The sequence below is a fragment of the Podarcis erhardii genome (genome assembly GCF_964252035.2).
Source record: "Podarcis erhardii genome assembly, chromosome: 1".
Lineage (NCBI taxonomy): Eukaryota > Metazoa > Chordata > Lepidosauria > Squamata > Lacertidae > Podarcis > Podarcis erhardii.
In genome coordinates, this window is record NC_138497.1 from 134,333,319 (window position 1) to 134,356,922 (window position 23,604).

At 44.1% G+C, this 23,604-nt stretch overlaps 1 protein-coding gene across 14 annotated transcripts in view; it reads right to left on the reverse strand.

Moving 5' to 3' along the window:
- The window catches only part of COL6A3 (collagen type VI alpha 3 chain), a 107,852-nt gene that overhangs the window by 82,735 nt on the left and 1,513 nt on the right, over positions 1-23,604 (reverse strand). The window lies entirely within an intron of this gene.

Sequence of the window (23,604 nt, forward strand, 5' to 3'; positions counted from 1 at the left end):
AGGAAACTTTTGGTTCTGGTTCCTGTTTTGCAGAGGTTGGACTAGGGTGCCCCTGGGGTTCCTTCCAATTCTTTGGTCTGAGAAGTTAAATCACACAGTCCAACACATGCACAGCTAAGATTAACGACTACAGGTCGCATCAATAACGTCTTGCAGAATGTATCTGGTTTGATGGAAATGAGGAAGAAACCTCCAGAATCATAAGGCCTCAAAATCATTAGAACAGCTATATAGGAAGAAATCAGTCAGGCACTCTGCATGTGCCCACTGTATATCCAATAAAAAATAGGTTGCCATCCAGAAAACAAAGTAGGTTAGCATAGATCCAGAATGGCTCCTTGGCTTGTGAGTGACCAACTTGAACCCAGATGCATCTCTTCCCCTCTTGGAACTCCAGGGCCAGCACAACCTCTCCTTTGTGATCATTTCCCTTATGGGGTGCCACCACTCACTACAGTTGGAGTCCAGCTAAGCGATGTTCTTCCATCCGGAGTCCCCAGATCAGTGTTTCCTCAAACTTGGGTCTCCAGTTATTGTTGGACTACAACTCCCAACATCCCTAGCTAGCAGGACCAGTGGTCAGGGATTGTGGGAGTTGTGGTCCAACAACTGCTGGGCACCCAAGTTTGAGAAACCCTTCCCCAGATTTTGCTGGATTACCACCCCCACAAATGCAGATCACCTCCATGGGACAACATCCAACATCAAGCTGCCCTCTTTGTGCCATGCCATCACCCAGCTGCCTGGAGTCCTACTTGTAACTGGAAAACTTGTATTACATACACAGATAGAATCTCTTCAGACAACTGCAAGTGCAGAGGGGCAGGAATCCCAGAAGTGCATCATGCACCCCATCCCCCCAATTCTGCCCTCACATGTTCTTTGGCATGCCTGAACAGGCCTGCAGAGTGAGGAGAAAGTGGTGAAGAAGGGAGCTTCAGTGCGATCACTTGTGGCACCCAGGAGAATTGGTCTCGAACAGTGCTTTGGAGATGTGTCCTGCTGTCACCAATTCACTGAGCTGGTCAAATTGCATCTGGGCTATTCTGCTCCAAGCTGCAGATGAGAGGTGCCTCTATCATAACACATGTCCAGACAAAATAAGGTTTTCCCCAGTGCACACCAGCAGCTCAAAAAGAATACTGAATGAGAACTCCTCTCGTTCTTTCTATGGAAGGATTTCCGTAGGGTAGATCATTCTGTTTCATAAGCCTTTGCCTGTAGTCTGAAGTGCTACAGTCCATATATAGATTTACTACCTCAGTAAAGGAACAATAGCTCAATTTTATTTTCATTTCTAAGGGACGTGAGTGGCACTGTGGGTTAAACCACAGAGCCTAGGACTTGCCGATCAGAAGGTCGGTGGTTCGAATCCCCACGACAGGGGTGAGCTCTCATTGCTCGGTCCCTGCTCCTGCCAACCTAGCAGTTATAAAGCACGTCAAAGTGCAAGTAGATAAATAGGTACCGCTCCAGCGGGAAGGTAAATGGCGTTTCTGTGCGCTGCTCTGGTTCACCAGAAGCAGCTTAGTCATGCTGGCCACATGACCCAGAAGCTGTATGCCGGCTCCCTCGGCCAATAAAGCGAGATGAGTGCTGCAACCCCAGAGTCGGCCACGACTGGACCTAATGGTCAGGGGTCCCTTTACCTTTTATTTAATTTCTATTCTGAATTTCCCTAAAAGAACTCCTCACTCTCATACATATTACAGAAACTGCTCTGCAAACGTAGTTATTTCTTTTCCTCCCCTCCTACCTCACAAATATGGTATTCAGTCTCAGTTCCTATATATTTTATCTCACGATAAAACTATAGCCTCACAGAAACACAATTCATGTAAAAGAACACGAATTCTTTCTCAAAGCAATCTTCACATTCTTGAAACAGGCAATAAATTTCTTATCATTATTATCATTATTATTAAATTTATATGCCACATTTCACCTGCAGATCTCAGGGCAGTCCCCAATACAAAAATCACAAAATACATCAAAATGACATATACACATACAGTACTTGACTTTCTACTTGCTTTCATAAGCACATAGATTGAGGGTTAAAGAATTTGGGTTGCAATCCAGGATACATTTACCTGTGAGTAAATCCCACTGGGCCAATTGGGGTAGGTACAATGGGCTGTCAGATTTATTTATTTATTTATTTATATTACTACATAGGATTCTATCCAAGGTTAGACCTACTCAAAGCAGGCCATCAACATTAATGGACATGACTAGGTTCATTGATTTCAATGGGTTTATTATGAGCAAAACTTAGTTGGATGCAACCCAAAGTCTGGAACAGGAACTGAAGCAGTTCGACTGCATAGGGAAACAGAAGTACAGTGGTGCCTCTGGTTACGTACTTAATTCGTTCCGGAGGTCTGTTCTTAACCTGAAACTGTTCTTAACCTGAAGCACCACTTTAGCTAATGGGGCCTCCTGCTGCCACTGTTGCGCTGCCACTGTGCGATTTCTGTTCTCATCCTGAAGCAAACTTCTTAACCCGAGGTAATATTTCTGGGTTAGCAGAGTCTGTAACCTGAAGAGTATGTAACCTGAGGTACCACTGTAACATATTTAGGAATAAAAACTCAAGGGGGAAAAGAAAATGAAATGCTTGAAGAAGTTCGTGCCCTCCAGATTGGTAAAAGGCTTCCTTTTGCCACCCGTTTCCTCTTTCAAGCAGAGTAGGAATTACCCCTGATCTTCTTGTGTTCAGAGGCAAATCTGCTTGGCCCGCAGGCTCTCTTTTCTGCAGGCATTCTTCCTCTTCCCTCCATAAATGCTTGAAAGTATTCGCAGGCCAAGCACTTCATCTGTTGGCTCTTTAATTATACAAATATGGCAATGGACGCAGTTTTCTCCTTTGAAGGAGAATGCATATGCAGCTGTAACTCATGTAACGCCGTCCGTTCCCTCCGAAGAACAAAGTTTTGAGGGGGGTGGGGATGTTCTTCCTTGTGATCCAAGAACACAGCTGAAGAATATATTACACAAACATGCGCTGATGCACTGCCAATAAACTCAGATGTGAAAAGTGATGGATGTGGCGTTTCACAGGGAGGGAATGTTGCCATTCAGGTCACAGTCCATATGGTGGGGGCTACTCCAAAGCAAAAGGCCATAAGGACAGGAATTGCTGGGCAAGAGCCAGCCAAGGCCCCCTCCCAGTTGCTCTCCACTGTGCATACATCACTGCAGCTGCACACTCTGCAAGCTGTGGGTGGGAAGGTTCGGCTGGAGCAGAAGTCATGGCGAGATCCAAAGAGAAGGGAGATCCAGACGGCACCCAGACCAGCTCTTCTCTCACATTTCAGCCCAGTTTAGTTTTGCTGCTCATTGTTTGGGTCTAGGTATTGTAGACAATTCTTTTCCTCAAAGAACTGGCACTGTAGTTCATCCCCCACAGAGTTATAATTCCAGCAACTCTTAGCAAACTACATTGGCCAGAATTCTTTGAGGGAGGAAATGTCATGAGCCCCTTGGAGGTGACATGGAGGCGCTGGTCAGATCTCTAGGAGGAATGTGAAGACCTCAGAGATGGGGGAGGCAGAAATTGCACCCCAATAAGTCTCTGATCCTGGTGTTGTAAACAAAATCTGCCCTTATTCCTGTATGGGGAACACAAGAGCCCTTATAGAGTCCTTTGTAGGTTCTCCATCGGTCAGAGAAAATAACAGAGGCCAACCAGAGAATATTGAGAAGCAAAGCAGCTAGTAAGCTTGATCTTTATTAAACTGTGGCGACAGGGTCCTCACTCCCCACATGCAGGAGGGAGGAGCAACCCAGAACAATGGCGTACAAGCCCTTATATAGACTCTTTGAAATTGCCACCCTGTAAGCTTAAGGCCACCCCCCAATACATCATACATACATCACTGAATCCTGTCTGGCAGGAAACCTGTTAATGGATTTACCTGGAGAGCCTGGCTATTCTTTTGTGATGATAAATACTTAATTCCTGAGTCCAGGTCACAGGCTCACCCTAAAAGGTAAAGGTAAAGGGACCCCTGACCATTAGGTCCATTCGTGACCGACTCTGGGGTTGCGGTGCTCATATCGCTTTATTGGCCGAGGGAGCCGGCGTACAGCTTCCGGGTCATGTGGCCAGCATGAATAAGCCGCTTCTGGCGAACCAGAACAGTGCACGGAAACGCCGTTTACCTTCCCGCCAGAGTGGTACCTATTTATCTACTTGCACTTTGACATGCTTTCAAACTGCTAGGTTGGCAGGAGCAGGGACTGAGCAACGGGAGCTCACCCCGTCGCGGGGATTCGAACCACCGACCTTCTGATCGGCAAGTCCTAGGCTCTGTGGTTTAACCCACAGCGCCACCCGTGTCCTTATTCATATCCAAATGTACCCTTAAGGCAGGATTTGTGAGCATAGAGACAATGGGGAGGTTTTCGCATTTCCTTCCTCCTTGCAGATAGACATTTGAGGTCAATTTGGGAGAGTCAAAATGGTTTCAGGTCTATTTTCCTGTACTATTTCTTACATGCTTATGCATGTGTTTGCCTTGTAAATTTATGAACATTTAATTTATATATTTGAGACCTTAAATTCTTATAACACTGGGGAGGGGTCCAGGGACCTGGTGTGGCAATCAGGATTCAGGGGCGGGACCAAGCAGGTTGTCGGAGGGATGTCCCACTCTTCGACATCAGGCCTTCCTAGCCTGACACTTCCACCTGGGAAGCCACCTCTGGGGCACCATCTCCTTTTAGGGAGGTGTTGATCCCTTCTAGGAGGCAAGCTGAGCCAGCCTTGACTCTGGCTCTGTCTCCATGGACACAGAAACAGCAGCACCAGCGCAAACAAAGGCCACAGAGCCCACCCGCCCGCCCAAAGGAGCTATGCTTTACTTGTGCATTCTTGGGACTCCGGCTGCTTGCCACCCACATGGTTGTGCCCACCCACTCTTTAGAAGGATAGTGCGGAGGGGGAGGCGTTGTTTGTTGGGTCAGTTGCTTCATAATGTGTCTGAACTACGTACCTGCTGAGCCCAGCAACCTCTATTTTGCCTTATGTGCCGATATGATTTGAGCACTAAAGCCTTGGGCAGAATTTGAGCTGGGAATTGGAGTTATTAGTTCAGCGGACAGGGAATGGAGGAAATTTAAAGACTTTTAAAGAAATATTGTAAAATTAATGAATATTAGAATGATGCTGGACAGAAATTAAGTGGTTACCAGCTGTAATGCAAAGGTTGAGCAATAAGTTAAAATAAGTTACAATAAGTTAAATAAGGATTTGCTGAGTTAAGAATGTGAATTGGAATACAAAAGGGGGAGGTGAGAGGAGGTCTGGGAAACAAGGTAATGGAAATAAGTAATGGAAATTATATTTGTTTGCTTTTTTTTAATTGTGTATTTCTGTATTTTTGTTATTTCTTGTGCATTTTTTGTTTTTTGTTGGTTTTTTGTATTAAATTGGAAATTCTAATAAATATTTATATATATAAAAAAGGGGGGGGGGTTGGCTGCACTAGGAGCATTCATGTTCTCATCTTCCAGAATCATCTTCCAGAGCAACTACTCTATTCCCAGCTTAAGAATGGAAAGCGAAATGCCAGTGAACAACAAAAGAGGTTTAAGACACTCTCAAGGCAAACCTAAAAAATGCAGTATAAGCACGGATAATTGGGACACACTGGCCTGCAAGTGCTCCGATTGCAGAATAGCCTTTACCAAAAGTGTCATGGACTTTGAAGAAGCACAAACTCAGGATGAAAGGGAGAAACAAGCTAAAAGGAAGGCATATTTGGCAAAACCTCACTGTGATCAACTCCTGCCTGGAAACCTATGCCCCACTGTGGAAGGATGTGCAGATCCAGAATTGGCCTCCACAGTCACTTGCAGACACACTGTTAAGACCACATTCATGGAAGACAATCTTACTCGGCTATGAGTCATCACCGAAGAAGAAGAAGAAGAGTGTTCATTGTACTTGTCACTTTATATTATTAACTAAATGGCTTTTGAACACCTCAGGTTTGCTGGCATCTCATAGAACCATAGAATTGTAGAGTTGGAAGGGACCCTGAGGGTAATCTCATCCAACCTCCTGCAATGCAGGAATCTCAGCTATGACAGATGGGCATCCAACTTATCCTATAAGTGAGCAATCCAGTCTCTATAACAATCCCCTCTAGATGAATGTAACAGTTAAACTAGTAGGGATGGAACAGTTTGGCTATTATTTTATGGCCTTGACCTCTTTTGTAATTTCTCTAACAACAGTTCTCGAAGCTACCAGCATGAGTTTGACCAAACTGCGGGAGGCAGTAGAAGACAGGAGTGCCTGGCGTGCTCTGGTCCATGGGGTCACAAAGAGTCGGACACAACTAAACAACTAAACAACAACAACAACAGTTCAGACGCTGGTTCAGATAATCCTACTCCAGCATCTTCCTTCCTACTTGTATAGTGAACCAGCTGCTTCCCAAGTAGGAGAAAGGGAAACAGATTGGTCCTGCTATTGCTTCAAAGCAGCCCAAATGCTTCAGCCTTTCTTCTTAGGGAAAGTTCTCCAACCATGCAATTATTTCGGTTTCCCTTTTCTGCAATTTTTACAACACCTTTTTGGAATGGGATGACCAGAATTTCATACAATATTCTAAACGTGGTTGACACCATATTGTATGATGCAAAACAATGTTTGAAAGTTTTAGTTCAGTCCCCTTCCTAATGACCCCAGCATGATCTATTGATCTATCCTCCAAGAGCAAATATCATGCTAGCTTGGACACTTGGGTTAGTTAAGTGACAAAGGTGACAGTTTCCTATGGAAGGGGAAATGCCACTCAATGCAATCCATTCCCTTTTTGAGCCATGTCTGTTTCTCCCAGAGTAGCTCCTCCAAGTTAATAAAGTATTAAGAATCCTGCTGGATCATACCAAAAGATCTTTGAATTCAGAGACCGATCTCCAATGTAGCTAGCCACATGCCTCCATTAAGCCTATAAGAAGGGCATGAAAGTGGTCACACTCCCCTGTGGCTTATCCCCCATATCTGATATTCTTCTTCTTTCTTTTTTGGCAATCACTCGTAGCCGAGTAAGATTGTCTTCCATAAACACGGTTTTAACAATGAGTCCGTAAGTGACTGTGGAGGCCAATTCTGGATCTACACATCCTTCCACAGTGGGGACATTGGTTTCTGGGCGGGAGTTGATCACGGTGTGGATTTGCCAAGCATGCCTTCCTCTTAGCACGTTTCTCCCTTGCATCCTGAGTTCGAGTGTCTTCAAAGCCCAGAACACCTTTGGTAAAGGCTGTTCTCCAACTGGAGCGCTCGCAGGCAAGTGTTTTCCAATTGTTGGTGTTTATAAGCGTTTATAATAGTAGCCTGTTGGTTTTTGGTGAGTTTTATTCAAAGGGTTAAGAGCCGCTCATTAATGCCTATATGGACTTCTGACAGGAGCTTCACAAGATCGTTTTTGATAGCAAAGCCTACCCCATGTATTTGATGTTCATGTTCAGATAGACCTTTCCAGAAGAATGTGTAGCCTCCTTTTCCTTCCTTCAGTTGCCCCTTGCCTGCTCTTCGAGTCTCCTGAAGCACTACAATATCAATGTTAAAATGTCACAACTCTCTTGTAATGATGGCAGTTCTGCATTCAGGACCCTCATTATCTGTGTTATCTGACAAAGTCCATATATTCCATGTTCCAAAGATCAATTGTGGTAATCTAGTCAGGGGGAAAGGGAGGCAGACTATGTTTATGGTGCCTTTTCTAGCCTCTCCCCCTTTTCGGGGTGAGCAGAGTGGATCCTAAATAGGGATGCTCAGTCATGGATACAGCTGCTGAGCTGCTCAACTGCCTTGTTCCTTGAGTCAGAGTGACTGAATCTGTATCCACCTCCCATGTGCCGGTTCATGACTAGCGGCTTCCAGATTTCACGATCCTGCCCCCGTTACCATTTGCCGATCACCATGGGACTTGTTTGGGTTTGGGTTTGGGATGGGTTTTTGGAAGATGCCTGTGCGTGAATTTGTTTTATGTGTGTAGATCAGTGCACACTGACCAATGCATTCTTCGCAGTAAGGCTCTATTCCAACGGCATGAGTAGTCACAACGACCAGTAGATTTTTATGTGCTGCAGCCTTCATCTGCCTTCACAGCCATTGTAACATACCTGTTACAGTGACCCTGCTGGGAGTATGAGATTCCCGATGGCTTCACTCACAAGGGTTATAGGAACATGCAAGCCCACTCACTACGACACGGTGATGATCCAGCAAGTGAGATCTGATATTCATGGGTATACTGACTAGAGCAAGAGATCATCATAGAGCAAGAGATCAAACTTTCAATTGAAATTGTTCATTGTTTCTTTGTCCCAGGATGCCTTACTGCAACCTTTGACCTTTTTACACCAGGCACAAACTCATGATGCTTTCAAAAAGCCAGAGGCATAACCAGGGTCCCTTGTGCCCTTGGCAAGGGGCTGTTTCAGTGCACGCCACCCCCACCCCCTTAAAAATCACTTTACCACAATAGGAACGTTAGAGATTACTACATTGTGTGCAGCCCAAGTACTTGAAGCATCCAGAGTGAGGGTGAGGAGAGGGGAAGGGTGGGGAAAAATTCACACCTTTGTGCCATGGTTCAAGAAGGATTGGAAGTTTCTTCCACATTTGATCTTGCTGCAACAGCAGTGGCATGTCACCAGATGCATATACATCATACACTCCACAGTCTGATAGGTGGTTTTTGCACGCGTGCGCACGCGCACACCCCCCCCCCCCGGGCCTGCACCCTCCTTGGGAGCTGATTTCACTAACCTGACATGTGGAACCTGCGATGCGGACAGTGGTTAGCTAAGGACAAAGAACACTGTGGTTGGATTAGTTCAAGGTAGGTCTAGCAATAGTCGGTCAGATGCTATCAGGAAAACTACGGGACATGGCATGAAGCAGTCCCTTTCCACTGTAGGCTTCCATCTGCTGGTATTCAGAAGTACACTTCACCTGAATATATGGAGGTTGTACCATTTAACTTTGATTCCTCATAGTCACCACTAGCCTTATCCTACAGAAATTTGTCTCATCCCATTTAAGACCCATCTTAGACAGCGTTCATCACCACATTCTGTGGCAGGAAATTCCACTAGGGGGACATTCTCAGTGGTGGCATCCTGACTTTGGAATGCCCTCATTTTCCAGATGTGACTAGCACCAACACCAAGGGAGTTTCAACACCAGGTGAGAACATGGTTATTTGCCCAAGCATTTGTCCCTCCCTTGGCTGATGCATAGTGATTGGTCTTATATTAAATGGGATATTGTTTTATTGTATTTTAATGTTGTCCTTCACTATGGGATGATAAGAAAGACTTACAAAATTACTATTATTTTTATTATTATATTATTATTTTATTTTATATTACTGTTTTTTATTTTATTTATTATTATATATTATTATTTTGAATTACAAAATATTTTATTTTTGTTCTTTTGATAAATGGTCAGCATCATAAGGGTAATTCTTGGATGTAACTAGAGAAGGAAACAGGAGATATGTTACAACACAAGCTTCTGCACAAAAATGTTCTGCCATATGAAGATGAGGAGAAGGATGCTAGAGAGGGGGAGCCCAGCCTGTTTTGTCCCCTGAGGTGATATGGAAATGTGCCACTCCCTGGGCACATTTTCTGGATTGAATTAAAAAACAAGAGGCGTGCAAGCTCACGCCCAGCCCAAGCTCAGTTCCCAGGTCAGACCTGATCTGGGGGTGGAGTGGAGGAGAGTCAGTGGTCGAGAACTGCCAGCCCTTTCTTCAGCTGGGCTGTGCCACGCACAGCTCTGCCACGCCGGAGAGAGGCTGCGGCGCATGGGGAAGCTGCCACTTCCTTGTGCCTGGCCCAGCAGCTCTGGTGGAGAGAGAAGAATGGGTGGCAATGCTGCTGCCACTCTCCTGGACTGTGGCATGAGAATGCACCAAGTGCATCAATTTGCGAAGTCAGCCGCAGTGGGCCAGGCTTCCATGCGCTCTGCCACTGGTGGCAGATGAGACACTGCCTCTTGCACTTCTGATGCCTGATGTGAGTGCTGCTCTCCTGCTGCTGCTGCAAGCCATAACTTGTCCCCCAGTCTGGATCCCTTTGTGTTAAGTTGTGGGTGAACATATCAGACGACACAGCGACTCTTCAAACAGCTCTTGTTTATTCACAGGCCAGAACAGAACTGAACTGAAGGGTTCAGCCAGCCTGCTTATATAGAGCTCCACTAGAACGCAACAGTAACCACTTTCTGTAACTATCCAATCAATGAACGTCACTTTCAACCCCATATTTGCATATGGGGACCTGAGTGAAAACTATCTAAAGTATCCCCCTGCTGGCCCAGGGTGAGAACTTTAGTACATAACACCTTGCTTCCCAGAAACCTGGGAACAAGTGGAAACTTAAAAGCCTGAAGCCTCTTAAAGGCAAGGAGATTTTCTAGGCAAGCGTCACACATTTGTTAACAAAATTACTTGGGGCCTTTACTTAACGATGGCAATAGCTTTCCTTCCCATTCATCACGAAGAGTAGTTTATTCAGTGCTATGAGTAGGTTTCTGGAAGAGTTTCTGGTCTGAGAAGGGATATTAATCTCAGGCTATAATGCAAATGTTTACTCACCCACTGCACACATTAGAAACTGTTCCTGATGCTACAGTGTTTGTGCAACTAGTATTTAACATGCTCAAACACAAAAGCTTGATTCTGAGTGGGGACTCAGAATTTAGAACATGGGTAGGCAAACTAAGGCCTGGGGGCCGGATTCGGCCCAATCGCCTTCTGTAAATCCGGCCCGTGGACGGTCTGGGAATCAGCGTGTTTTTACATGAGTAGAATATGTCCTTTTATTTAAAATGCATCTCTGGGTTATTTGTGGGGCATAGGCATCCGTTCATTTTTCCCCTTCAAAATATAGCCTGGCTCCCCACAAGGTCTGAGGGACAGTGGACCAGCCCCCTGCTGAAAAACTTTTGCTGATCCCTGATTTAGAAAAATAATAATGTGGGTGGAAATTCTGCAGTTAAAACTATGAAGCAAAACCTTCCATGAGATTGCTGCAGGGCTGTTTTATTTTTCCCCTGCCTCATAGATCTTTTTTAGGTCTGTGGCCTAGTTATCTCTGAGATGGTTACCATGCACCAGGGCTGTGAACATATCAGTTGACACTGGGAGTGTGGGTGGTGCTCACATGAATGAATGCTCCTACATACATTTCATTTATTTTTATTTGAAGGTGAGCCTTCCACCTGCAGGGGTTACAAAGGTGGTTCTAGATTACGGTTGCCATATTTCAAAAAGTGAAAATCCAGTCAGCTTTTTTATACTTTTGCCTAAATTTGTTGAGCTATTTCTGAGGGAAATCAGCAGAAATGACAATGCTGCCATGGGCTGCCATGGGGCCGGATTTTCCCAGACATTTCTCCAATTTCCGCCTGGACACTGCTTGCGGCTGCAGTATTCCGGATATGTCTGGGAAATTATGGATCTAGATAGGCTGATATATATATATATATAAAAAGACCCAATATGGAGGCCAAATGGCCAAAGTATTGGGAAATACTAGAAAAAGATGGAGACAATTGGAAATTGAAGAGTTTGGAGAAAATGAAGGATAAAGTGCGAGACTGGTTACATTACGCACAGATTAAAGAAGTTTTTAAAAATGATAAAAAGTTAGGGTTCCAGGTGGAGAAATCGAAGTTGGAAACAGAACTGTTAGAACCTAAGGCTAAGGTACTTTCAAGAATGTATAACTTGCTGTTGAAATGGAACACACAAGACGAAATGGTTAAATCGGCTATGATAAAGTGGGCACAGGACATTGGGCATAACATTATGTTTGAGGACTGGGAAAGGTTGTGGACCACTGGGCTGAACTTCACTGCATGTAATGCTCTGAAGGAAAATGTAATGAAAATGATATATAGATGGTACATGACCCCAGTTAAACTTGCCAAAATATACCATTCGTCTGATAATAAATGTTGGAAATGTAAAGAAAATGAAGGAACATTCTTTCACCTCTGGTGGACTTGCCCTAAAGTGAAGGCCTTCTGGGAAATGATATATAATGAGTTGAAAAAGGTATTTAAGTATACCTTCACTAAGAAACCAGAGGCCTTCCTTCTGGGTATTGTCGGCCAGAAGGTGCTAAAGAAGGACCAAACATTTTTTATGTATGCAACAACGGCAGCAAGGATACTCATTGCTAAGAACTGGAAAACTCAAGATCTACCCACACTGGAAGAGTGGCAGATGCAGCTGATGGACTATATGCAACTGGCCGAGATGACTGGCAGAATCCGAGACCTGGGAGAAGAGAGGGTTGAAGAAGACTGGAAGAAATTTAAGATTTATTTACAAAAATATTGTAATTTGGTTGAATGTTAAGAAGGATGCTAGATCATGAATAATTGTCCACCACTAAATTAGATTTGAATCTGACGATAAGTGAGATTAAGGAAAATATAAACCTTTTGGAGAACTGCTAGATTCTATTTAAATGAGCGGATATAAGATTGTAAACAAGATGGTAATTTGCTTGAAAAAAATTTTTTAACGGTGTAAGTGGGAGCGGGAGACGTGAGGGAGTCCAAAGAAGTGATGAAATTATGTTATGATATAAGTAATGTTGTTTATTATTTATGTATCGGTATTCAAAAAACTTTAATAAATATTTATAAAAAAAATAAAAAAATAGATAGGCTGATATAATCAAGGGGCGGGGAGCCAAAATTTAAATTTTTCAATTCCATACAGTAGTTTGTCTGCAAGATTCATTAGTCTTCCAATTTAGACGGTTAAATCCTTGGCCAGCAATCTCCTCAGCCTGATTTCCTGGATGTTTGTCCACTGAGATCTGGATCATCTACAGTTGCTCATCAATACTGACTAAATTATGCACAAGGCCATCAAGGGATCAGACCCCTCGGTCCACATAACAGCTTCTTGAATGCATCAAGATGACAGATGTTTCTCAGATAGTAGAAGATCAGTTTCAGTTAAAAAAGAAGTGTGCATCGGTTTCCCTGACAAAATTATGTAGCCTGGTGTGTGTGTGCATGCGCACAGATCCATTGTTTCTTTTTTGCATAAAACACTTACTTTGAATTGAGGCATATACTGCTGGCAAGTGTCTAAGGATACTCATGAACAGAAGAGTAAGGCAAAATAAATAATTTGCTGATATCCCAGGGTATTACACCTATACTTTCCTATAGCTTTTACAGCGCCATACACAGCATGATTGAGATTGGATATGGAATTACTGCGAACCTCAAATTTCACACTTTTTCTTTAAAACTGTGAGTTTCTAGGCACCACACTCTTTTAGATTACAGTGGAACACAAACCAGAAAAAGATCCATTAAAAACCTATGTCAACCTGTCCAAACATGATTCATTTAGGATTGTGCAGACACCACCCTAATCCAGATTTCCACAGGTCTGCTGCAAGAGGAGCCATGCAGGAACAAAATCCACCATCAGTAACTGCCTGATCACCGAGAACAGCTGTGCAAGGGTCCAAGCTTGGGACCTGTCCAATATCAGATCACTATGGTGAATGGGACCTAGTGAAGTACCACCGATCAGTCATGGGTTACCCACAGGACGGATACAGCTAATGAAATCCCACTGTCCCCTCTGGTGCAAAATAGGGTAACGGGCTTGATGCAGGAAGTCCTGCCTGCTCAACTTCCCTGGCCTAGCAATCCAGTTTGATAGCTGTGTCTCATAACCCAGGGGGAAAGGGGAATAAAATGTTGCAACATTCAAATTGCTCTTTGCACATATAGCACACTTCGTGCTGATTTTTTCTTTGTTCCGAAGAGATCACATGCTGCCCAGCCCTTCGGATTTCTACCACAACTCAACCTCAGGCTCAGGTCATTATTCATTTGTATGTTCCCTCTTGCAGTCTTTGCATAGAGCCCAGGTCAGCCACTGGGGACCATCGTCGTAGATCTCCAGAGACGGTGAGACTGAGGAAAGAGGTTTTATCCAAGTGGTCTCCATAGGCCTGCATCAAGGTACATTTAGCTAGAGCCCTCTGTTGTGAAAAACCAAAGCCCAGAGAACAAGGCTTTATCTGTTCAACAATAATAAGAAAAATAACTCATTTCTGCAACCTCACACATTCTTTTCCCATCTCAAGACACAAAGGCCAACGCTTCCTGGCTCTAATATGGCTTCTTGCAGTGCATTTCTCAGTGCTTCTGTGCCCATGCCAGGGGAAAGTGCAAATAAACCCAAGGAGAGAGGAAGAAGGTCAAAGAAATAAAAGTGGCACTGTCATAAAGAAGACTTTTATTTGTTTGTTTGTAAATGGTATTTATAACTAGGCTTTGCCTGTTTTCTGCCTCTGATGCCTTCAACGTAAGCTAGTAAGGGGCGGGGGGGGGGGGATTATTTATGGAAAAAAGCAAGAAACTCCCTAAAAACTCAACAAGTCTTTGTATACAACCACATATTTTACCAACCACCCTCCCTCCACCCATGCCACTCAACATCTTAATGTGGAATACAGAACATTAGGATCTGGAAAAAATGATGGCACTCCAACGCTGGGCTTCTGAATCAGAAGGGAAAAAACCAGGTAACAGAGCTCGTTCAGTCCAGGAGAAAGTTTGTTGGAATTGGCAGATGCAGAACTAGATTCCTGCACAATCACGGGGTCAGTTGCCCCCTTGTATAGGGAAAAGAGCATTGATCTGTGGCCCAGTCACACTTCTGCAAAATCCCCCTTGGAAAGCATGGCAGTTACACCTACTGCAGTTTTGGGCTTTACCCTAGGAAAGCCTGTGAACGAGGTCAGACCCTTTCAGAAAAGGAGCGTCATTTCCTTGAGAGCACAACTCTATAATGTATTCCTTTGCCCCTTTCTGTGGATTTTAGTGCTAAGTCAACTCAGATACTGCTTTCAGCGACGTACTAATTAATGGATTTGATGTTCATTATTAAAATTTATTTCAGTGATCTCCATAAGCTTTGTGGCAACTCCCATCTACAAAGATTGTGACAGTTCTCTTAGAATCAAAGAGTTGGAGAACCTCCTGCTTCGACACACAGGAAAGCCTTCAAGTCTCTGCTGGAAGATGCCAGGGGAGCGAGAGACCACAGGGCCTCCCAGGAATTGGTTCATTTCTCCAATCTACTTTCTTACAACTTAAACCCCTTTAATCTATTCCTACCCTCTGAGGCAGCAGAGGACAAGTCTTTGGCCTCTTCTGTGTTACAGCCCTTCAGGACTCAGTGTTAGAAAATCAGATATATAAGCTAGGTGCCAAATGACTCCTTAAACCAGGGCCACAGTTGCCATTTGGGGACCAGACAGCTTGAAAGTCGTATTTTTCAAGACAATTTTCTGGTTCCTGAAATTCATTCTGATTGTGCAGATACCAGTATCAAATAAAATGGAACTATTACTTCCTGCGACTTGGAAATGATGCTTCTATTAATGGAACCAAAAACCACATAAAGCTTTTTTTTTGCAGGCACATCATACTGCTGCTATGTTCAGTTAGCAAGATCATATCCACATGTATTGATGTTACTAGGGAACGTACATCCCTATCCTATATCTGTGAGGTGTCTCTGCCTAAACGCAGAAGTTTGCATTTGTCCTTGCTTAACTTCATGCTGTAAATCTGCACCCTGATTTTCATCCTATCCATATTCATTTGTTTTATTTCTGCCTCCCAAGGTGTTGGCTGTCCCTCTCGGGCCTTTTATAAGTTTGACAAGTTTCCCCTTCATCAAAGTCATTGATAAATAAGTTGCAGAGAGGGGTTGCCAACCTTTTCGGACCTGTGGGCACATTTTGAATTTTGAGAAAGTGGTGTGGCCACCAGTCACAAAATGGCTCCCAAGGAGGAGACAGGGCATTGCACCACAGAACACAGAGTCACCGCTGCTTACACACACACACACACACACACACACACACACACACACACACACCATGCCACCTCAGGCAGCCTTAGGTTTACCATGGGAAGTCAACTATGCCCAGCTGACTGTGAAGATCACACCATATTGATTTCTCACATAAACACAGCTCAGCACCGGGAAAAATGTACAAGGGACCATGCCCCACTCCTTCCCTCACACACAGTAGGTGCATACATACTGACCACAGGCACACGTGCATCTCTCACTTGCTCGCTCACTCACACCTGTATGTGCACTTCATTCACATGGACACTTCTCTCTCTCTCTCTTCCTCTAACTCTCTCTCTTACAGACCACATAGTCACATGCAATCTTTCCTCACAGACCACACATACATGAGCAGCCCTCCCTCCCATGCATGCAGGCGGCAGCCACACATCTCCCCTTTCCAGGCACATGGGCACCAACAGGATGGCAATCAGATGTTCAGGTAAACACTAGAGCATGCTAACTGGCAAGTTTTGCCTCATAACTCAGATTCTAAAGATGCTAGCAACTTTCTTTTGGGAAGGAAGGAAGAAAGGAAAGGAAGGTTATGGTTCATTCTGGGGGCAACAGAGAAAGACTTTGCAGGTGCCATGGTACCTGCAGTCACCAGACTGGCAACACTGTAGAGCACCAGGTCCAAGACAGAGCCCCGTGGCCCCATTCTTGAAACCTCCCTTGCATTGGATCAGAATTTCCAACAGGCTGTGGGTCCACATGACAGTCCTATAATCTAGTCCACATTTAATTGCTTCAATAACCAAACTATCATGGGGAATATATTACCCTTTCAAAACAAACTTGCAGCAAATTTCAGAGCAGGAATTTGTTATGCAAAGGATATTATTAATTTGTTGTGTGGAAAAACAGAAGGGTTCCAGAACCAGACCTGATTTCATGCACAAGTTTGCCACTAATAAATCCAACAAAAAAGCAGTATATCTGCTTCCCTTCAAACCCCAAAGCTTTAGAAATATATGGGACTCTATGGATCCAGAATGGATTGTAAGTGGCAACAAGGCCTTTGGGAACAAATATGTATGCCAACCAGCCTAGGTTTAATTGGTCCACCACAACAAGAAAAGCCTGCCCTCCTTTTTTTGTTCACTGTTCTGTATATTCCCCACTTGTGGCGCCTTTGAGTCTGCATTCTACTGACCCACCATCTAACCCCTGCCCACCAAGAGACATGCCCAGCCCCACCCACTTATGCAAAAGAGTGCCCTGTTATCTTTTGCATGGTGTATCAGGGCATCTTCAGGCTCTAGGAGTTTGGGGAAGAAGAAAGTATTGACCCTCACCCACAACACTGGAGGGGCCTTAAGGGCAGAGTGTGCAAGCATGCTTTGGTACTGCTTGGGGGGCCCAGTGTGGTGGTGGGGCCACCACTGTAATTGTTCACCTTTTCTCCTAAGAATGAATGGCAGTTGTGAGTTTATATGTGTTAACCTCTGGGACACCATTGGAATGGGGATTAAACAGACCCCTGCTAATCCCACAGAAATCAGCAGGAGCCACTGAGAACTGACTCATAGCCCCCCCTCTCGGTTCTGTTGGTTGGCAACACTGCAGCAGGCTCCCCAACCTGCAGGCTCTGACATGGCTGGATTACAACACCCATCTTCCCTGACCACTGGCCATGTTGGAAGTTAAAAGTCAAAAGCAGGCATCCTCAACCTCGGCCCTCCAGATGTTTTTGGCCTACAACTCCCATGATCCCTAGCTAGCAGGGCCAGTGGTCAGGGATGATGGGAATTGTAGTCTCAAAACATCTGGAGGGCTGAGGTTGAGGAAGTCTGGTCAAAAGCATCTGCAGCGCCTTTGAAGAGTATGGCAGAGGCTCCCCCTATATGCACACTGGAAGATTCTGTTGTTGTCCCCCACACTATGGGATGCAGTGTGAGTGTGAAAGAAAGGAGCCTATATGCATACACTTGTAGGTGTGCAGGTCCCTTTCATGCTAACATTAAGCATGTAGACATCAAATCAGTGTACAGTGGTACCTCTGGTTGCGAACGGGATCCATTCTGAAGGCTTGTTTGCAACATGAAAAGAGCGCAACCCGGACTTCCAGGTTAGCGCCATCGGCAATGGCGGAATTCCTCTGATACAGAGGAACCTGCTCCGCCAAAATCGGGTCTTGCCGCCACGGCGAAGGCGAAGACCCTTCAAAAATCCCAGGCAAAGGAAGCCTGGGAATGTGGGATTCGGCTCACACCAAGAGCGCCCCCCTACTCTCACGGAAACCCCTTTTCGGGGGCTCCGAAGTGACGCGGGGTGAGTGGTGCGGTGTCTTGAATCGACCGGTATTTTTGCGGAGTGAAGCCGCACAGCCATTGCCAGAGAGTGCTGAGTTCTTTTTGTGGACATTCGGATCTCAAACAACAACCCGCGCGTAGTACGGAAATTGGATTTTTTTAAAAAAAATATTCTTAAATTCGGCACGATCGGGGAAGGTCCAAACAGGAAGTCCACCTCCCCTTTCTGTAAATAACTTAAAGCATAGAACCTGTCAACTAAGGTCGCGGAGAGGTCTTTTTTCCCTTTTTTCTGTAAAAGATTTTAATTCTACGGATTGACATTATAAGAACTTTTATTTGGAAGCAGGGAAGCCTGCAGGAAAAGAACTAAATTTGGGAATTGATGTGCCACCCCCACGCCCCCCGGACCCGGGAGTGGTCCATGAGAGCCCGTTGATGAAGTATAGAACAATAGCTGTCAAGCTAGCTGTCAAGACGCAAAAAGAGGACTTTGTATCTGCTGTCTACATTTGTTACAACCTTGTTTTTGAAAAGAAGAAAGGACTGATACAAATTAACTGGACTTTTGGATCTGTGCTGAAAGGAGTGAAAAGAAACTTAAATTCCCCTAGAGGGAGTTTGGGAATATTGCAGAGAATGGCTGTTGGAGAGGAACTGAATAGGGCATTTTTTCTCTTGGGAAAGTTGCAAGGTCAAATTGATGTTTTGACTACAAATGTTACAACTTTGGACACAAGAGTGAACATCATCATTGAACTTGATAAGAACTCGGCACAGGAATTTTATTCAACTGAACAAACAGGGAAATTTGAGAAGGAGAATTATGTTGTCTCTGAAGAGAAAGAAGAGGGAGCCGTAACCCTGCAGATGTGAAAGGAGAGCTGCAATTTGAGGCCTGATATGATGGTAACAAGAGGAAATAAACTTTTGAAGATGGAAGTTTGGCCTGAATTGGAAAGTGAAAGATGGAGAGATCTTCTTATGTGGAGATCAGATGACCCTAGGATTACAAATTTGATTCAGATGGAAGTTGGAGCTTTGGGGACATTTGGATTTGAAAGGAGAATGAAACAAGATTTGGAATACCCCATAGGACTTATTTTCAAGTACGGAGGATTGGCTGGAAGGAAGGTGGATGCTGTTGGGTTGAAGCTTCCTCGAGATTTGGCTTTCAATACTAAGGACTATCAAAAAGACTGGCAGAGGGGACATGAGAGAGACTTGAGAGCCTCTGATGTAAGATCTCCGGGCTGATGGCTTCTTGAGATTGACGGATTTATGTTGGGGACTGAAACCGGGAAGGGGGTATGGGTGGAATGGAAATTGAGAACTCAAAGGGTATATAATATAAACTTGCTTTTTTGTTTTGTTTAAGAGTTGGGAAATTCGTGGAAGGGAATTTTTTTTTTTTTGACCTTAGAGAAACGTCTTAAGAATAAGTAATGATATATAGGTTTGGATGAGAGTTAAGATTGGATAAAGTAAAAGTGGTTTTTTAAAAATAAATGAAATTACTTAAATGAAAATAAGGTTGGAAGGATTTGCAGAAATAACGATTTGAACTAGAATACAAAAATGGGAGGTGTGAGGAAGTCAAGGAAATAAGTAAAGAAAGAAAGTTATGCAAAGGTTTAATTTGGTCTTTTTTCTTTTTTTCAAGTGAGGGTATTTTCTTTTTTGTTGTTGTATTTTTTTGTATTGTGTATTTTTCCTTTTTTCTTTTTCTTTCATTTTGTAACTTTTAAACTTTGAATAAATATTATATATAAAAAGAAAAAAGAAAAGAGCGCATCCTGCAGTGGCATGCTTGCGCGGGTTGCAATTTGCTGCTTCTGCGCATGTGCGTGACATCATCTTGCGTTTATGCGCATGCGTGTGACTTCATATTGCGCTTCTACACATGTGCGAGCGGCAAAACCCGGAAGTAACCCTTTCTGGTACTTCCGGGTCGCTGCGGGACGTAACCTGAAGGAACGTAACATGAAGCGGACGTAACATGAGGTATGACTGTATGTGATGAGATGAATGGAGTGAAAGAATGGAGGGTGAAAAAGTGACTAGCCCCAAAATGTTATAAGGGCAGAAGGGAATATTGAGAACAGGTAGCCAGGTAAAAGTTTTCCTCTGATGTGTTCTTCATTGTTCTTAAGCTACAGAGAAATCATTCCAAGAAAGTACTGTATACTAAAGCAAAGCAAATAATAGGTGTGGCTGCTGTCACTTGTGGGATGAGGTGGAAAGGACATTGTTCAGGCCTCCACAAACCCACCCACCAACTCAACAGGATTTAAGTGTCCCGGTCCACTGGTGAAGAGCCTCTTCAGCCCCCATGAGAGGTTCCCACTCCCACTCCCTTCTCCATAGCTGGGGGGCCCGGGGGGGCATGCCTCCATGTCCTGGCACATGCAGAGGATTCAGGAGGGGAACACAAATTCAAGCCAAGCCTAGATCTCCGAATTGCCAATTTATATATGTCAGCTTATTTAATTTTGAACAAATTTTAAACCATAGACAGCCTGGTATTTCGGCACTATAGAGCCCACACTTGAAGAAATAAAAATCTGACCAGAAAGCAAACAAAAGGAAAAATAATAATGCTCAGAGTAGTTTTAAAGTAACTCAGAAACAAAAATGGTTGTTAAAACTTGGCCAGTAATCAATCCCAGCAGTAAGATTTTTAGAAATTTCCAGACGTGGGATAAGGACATCAGACCAAAAAATTGCAGCCCACAAACAAATAAGGTATGAATCAGCAAAGCCTGTGGGAAGGCGGGGAGAGGAAGGATTCCCCGGATCCTGTGCAAGGATGGCCAAGAGTTAGAGTAGTGCCTCTGGGGGAATCGCAGGGGTCCCTGCAGCTAAGCATATCGTGTAAGGGGCCTATGAATCACTGCAGGGGAAAGAACCAGAAAGAAACTGACAGAGCTTCTCTCCCAATGCCAGTGAAACCGCTGGAACGCATGGGATCTGAGCCATTCCTGCCTTAGTCATTGAGCATTGAGCTGAAGGTATAGGCAGAAAGCAGGGTTTGGCCAGGGATATCTTTCTCACCCTGGGGTGAGGCAGTGAGTGCTACTCAGAGAAAACGGCATAGGCTTCTCAGAGATCCGTCATAACAGAAATCTCCCAGAGGAGGAGCCCAGGTTTAGTTTTCATGCCCTTGGCAGTTAGTTACACAGTTATTGGTGACCTCCTTTCCACATGTTTCTGCAACGCTTTTGCAACATTTGTATATTAGCCTACAGTCAAACCTTGGTTGTCAAACGTAATCCGTTCTAGAAGCCCGTTCGGCTTCCAAAATGTTTGACAACCAAGGCGTGGCTTCTGATTGGTTGCAAAAGCTTCCTGCACTCAGCTTCTGAAAAACGTTCGAAAACCGGAACATTTACTTCCAGGTTTTCGGGAGCCGAAACATTCCAAAACGGAGCCATCCGGGAACCAAAGTTTGACTGTATTACCACTGCTCTTCTTTTCTGGAACACACTGAGCTACTAAATATATATATATGGGTCGGATTCCATGCTTCCTTCATAGCAGCCTCTATAAAACCAGTCACAGTTACATAAAGTAAACTGCTATCCATTCTTATAAGAGAAATAAAGGCTATTTTCTGCAGCTACTTTGGGCTGCGTTTGTTCTTTATTTTCAACTGAAAAAAGCTGCAAATATGGAAGAACTGGATGCTCACAGTGGTGATGTTGCATTCATCACACGGGGGGGGGGGGGCAGTAGCTTTTAACTGACAGGTCAGTCAGTCTACAGGGCCATGATAGTGTTGGCTTTGAATTACTGCATCTACAATTCAGTGGGGTGGCGGGGGTGGAGCGCAGCATGAGCTCCCCACAAGCAGAGTTCTTTCTGATTCTCTAGCTTCCTAATTAGGACAGTACTCTGTCACGTTTTAAACTTCAGCAATACCCGAAGACACATTTTCCTCCTGCAGTATCATTATTTTCTCTGCTATAAATGTGACATTGGCAACTGGGATCCCAGGGGTGACATCACTATTATGTAAATATCGAAAGCAAAAATAAGCAAGCAAACTAATTTGTTGAAAGTTCCATTTTGCACACTGTATGCTGTGCTCATTTACTTTGCAACCAAGGAATAGTTCCAAGAGAGGCACCAGGAATAAACGAACATCGCTTGTGGTGCATTTGGAGCTATGATCACACTCAGCATTTATAGAGCGTTTCCAATGTCCAAAGTGCTTCTCATACAACCGTCATGTTAAGGCAGTGCCATATTACTCTTCCCATAATATATACTTCTGTTTGTGGAGTGGAGACTGACAGAGAGAAATGAAAGCTTTCATAAGGTCACCTTGTGGGTTTGTGACTGAAGTGTGACTACAACGTGTGGGATAAATTGGCATATCAAGAAATTGCTAACATTTTAAAGCAAAAGATCCAGATTCTGTACCTCAGCACACTTGTTCCGTTTGAACACAAGAGCAACGTTTTAGGGTGGGAGTCATGTAATGAGCTCTGGGAGCGGAAGCCTTGCACAAGAGCTTCCGCTTGTAGGAGGGGGCGTTCCCTCCTCTCCCCCCACCCACATGTCCTCCAAACCTCCAGAAAAGTGCACAGGGAGAAGGGGGATCGTTCCTTCTTACAAGCTGCAGTGCTTGCACAGACAGAACATTAGTAACAGCATGAGGTGGAATGCCACCCTTAGTTTTGTTATTTGCCAAGGCCTTGTATTTGGCACCAAATCTGGCAGAGTTTTGACATGCTGAAGTTTGCACCACCATTAAATTTTGATACCTTCATTTTGAAAAGGTTTGCAAAATATACATTAAGCTGGAAATCCTGCATTCATACACTTACAGATTTACTGTGCAATCTCCAGCCTCACTGTTTAAAGAGGAATCTACCCTCATGCTACTGTACATGTATAAGATTGCAACCTTAAAGGGGAATAATTTTGTAAAGTGGGCACAGACCATAGCCTTGAATTTCACATTTTCAATTCATTTTAGTTCCATTGCAAACATTCCCAGAGAAGTACTTAGCTTAATTACGATTTCCAGCTTGAAGGAACCTTTAAGAGGAACAAAAGTTCAGCAGATTATTATCCCACTAACATGATTAGGTGTTGATGGGTAGATTTATTCTTAATACTTGCAGAGCTACATGGTCCCAGAGCTCAGTTTGTAAGGAAAGAAGAGGAGTTGTATTTAGTCTTTGCACAGTTAACAGAGAAGACCTGTGATCATAGCTGGAAGGGACCCCAAGGGTCATCTAGCTCCTTCTTTTTAGCAGCCAAAGGGTGTGTCCCTGTCCCACGATGAGACTTCCAAGTCCATTATGGAATAGGAGGATTATGCTGAACCCATGTCCATGTGAGATCAGTGCCATGGAGGGATAGTTCATTAGGGCTGAAGGCTGAGA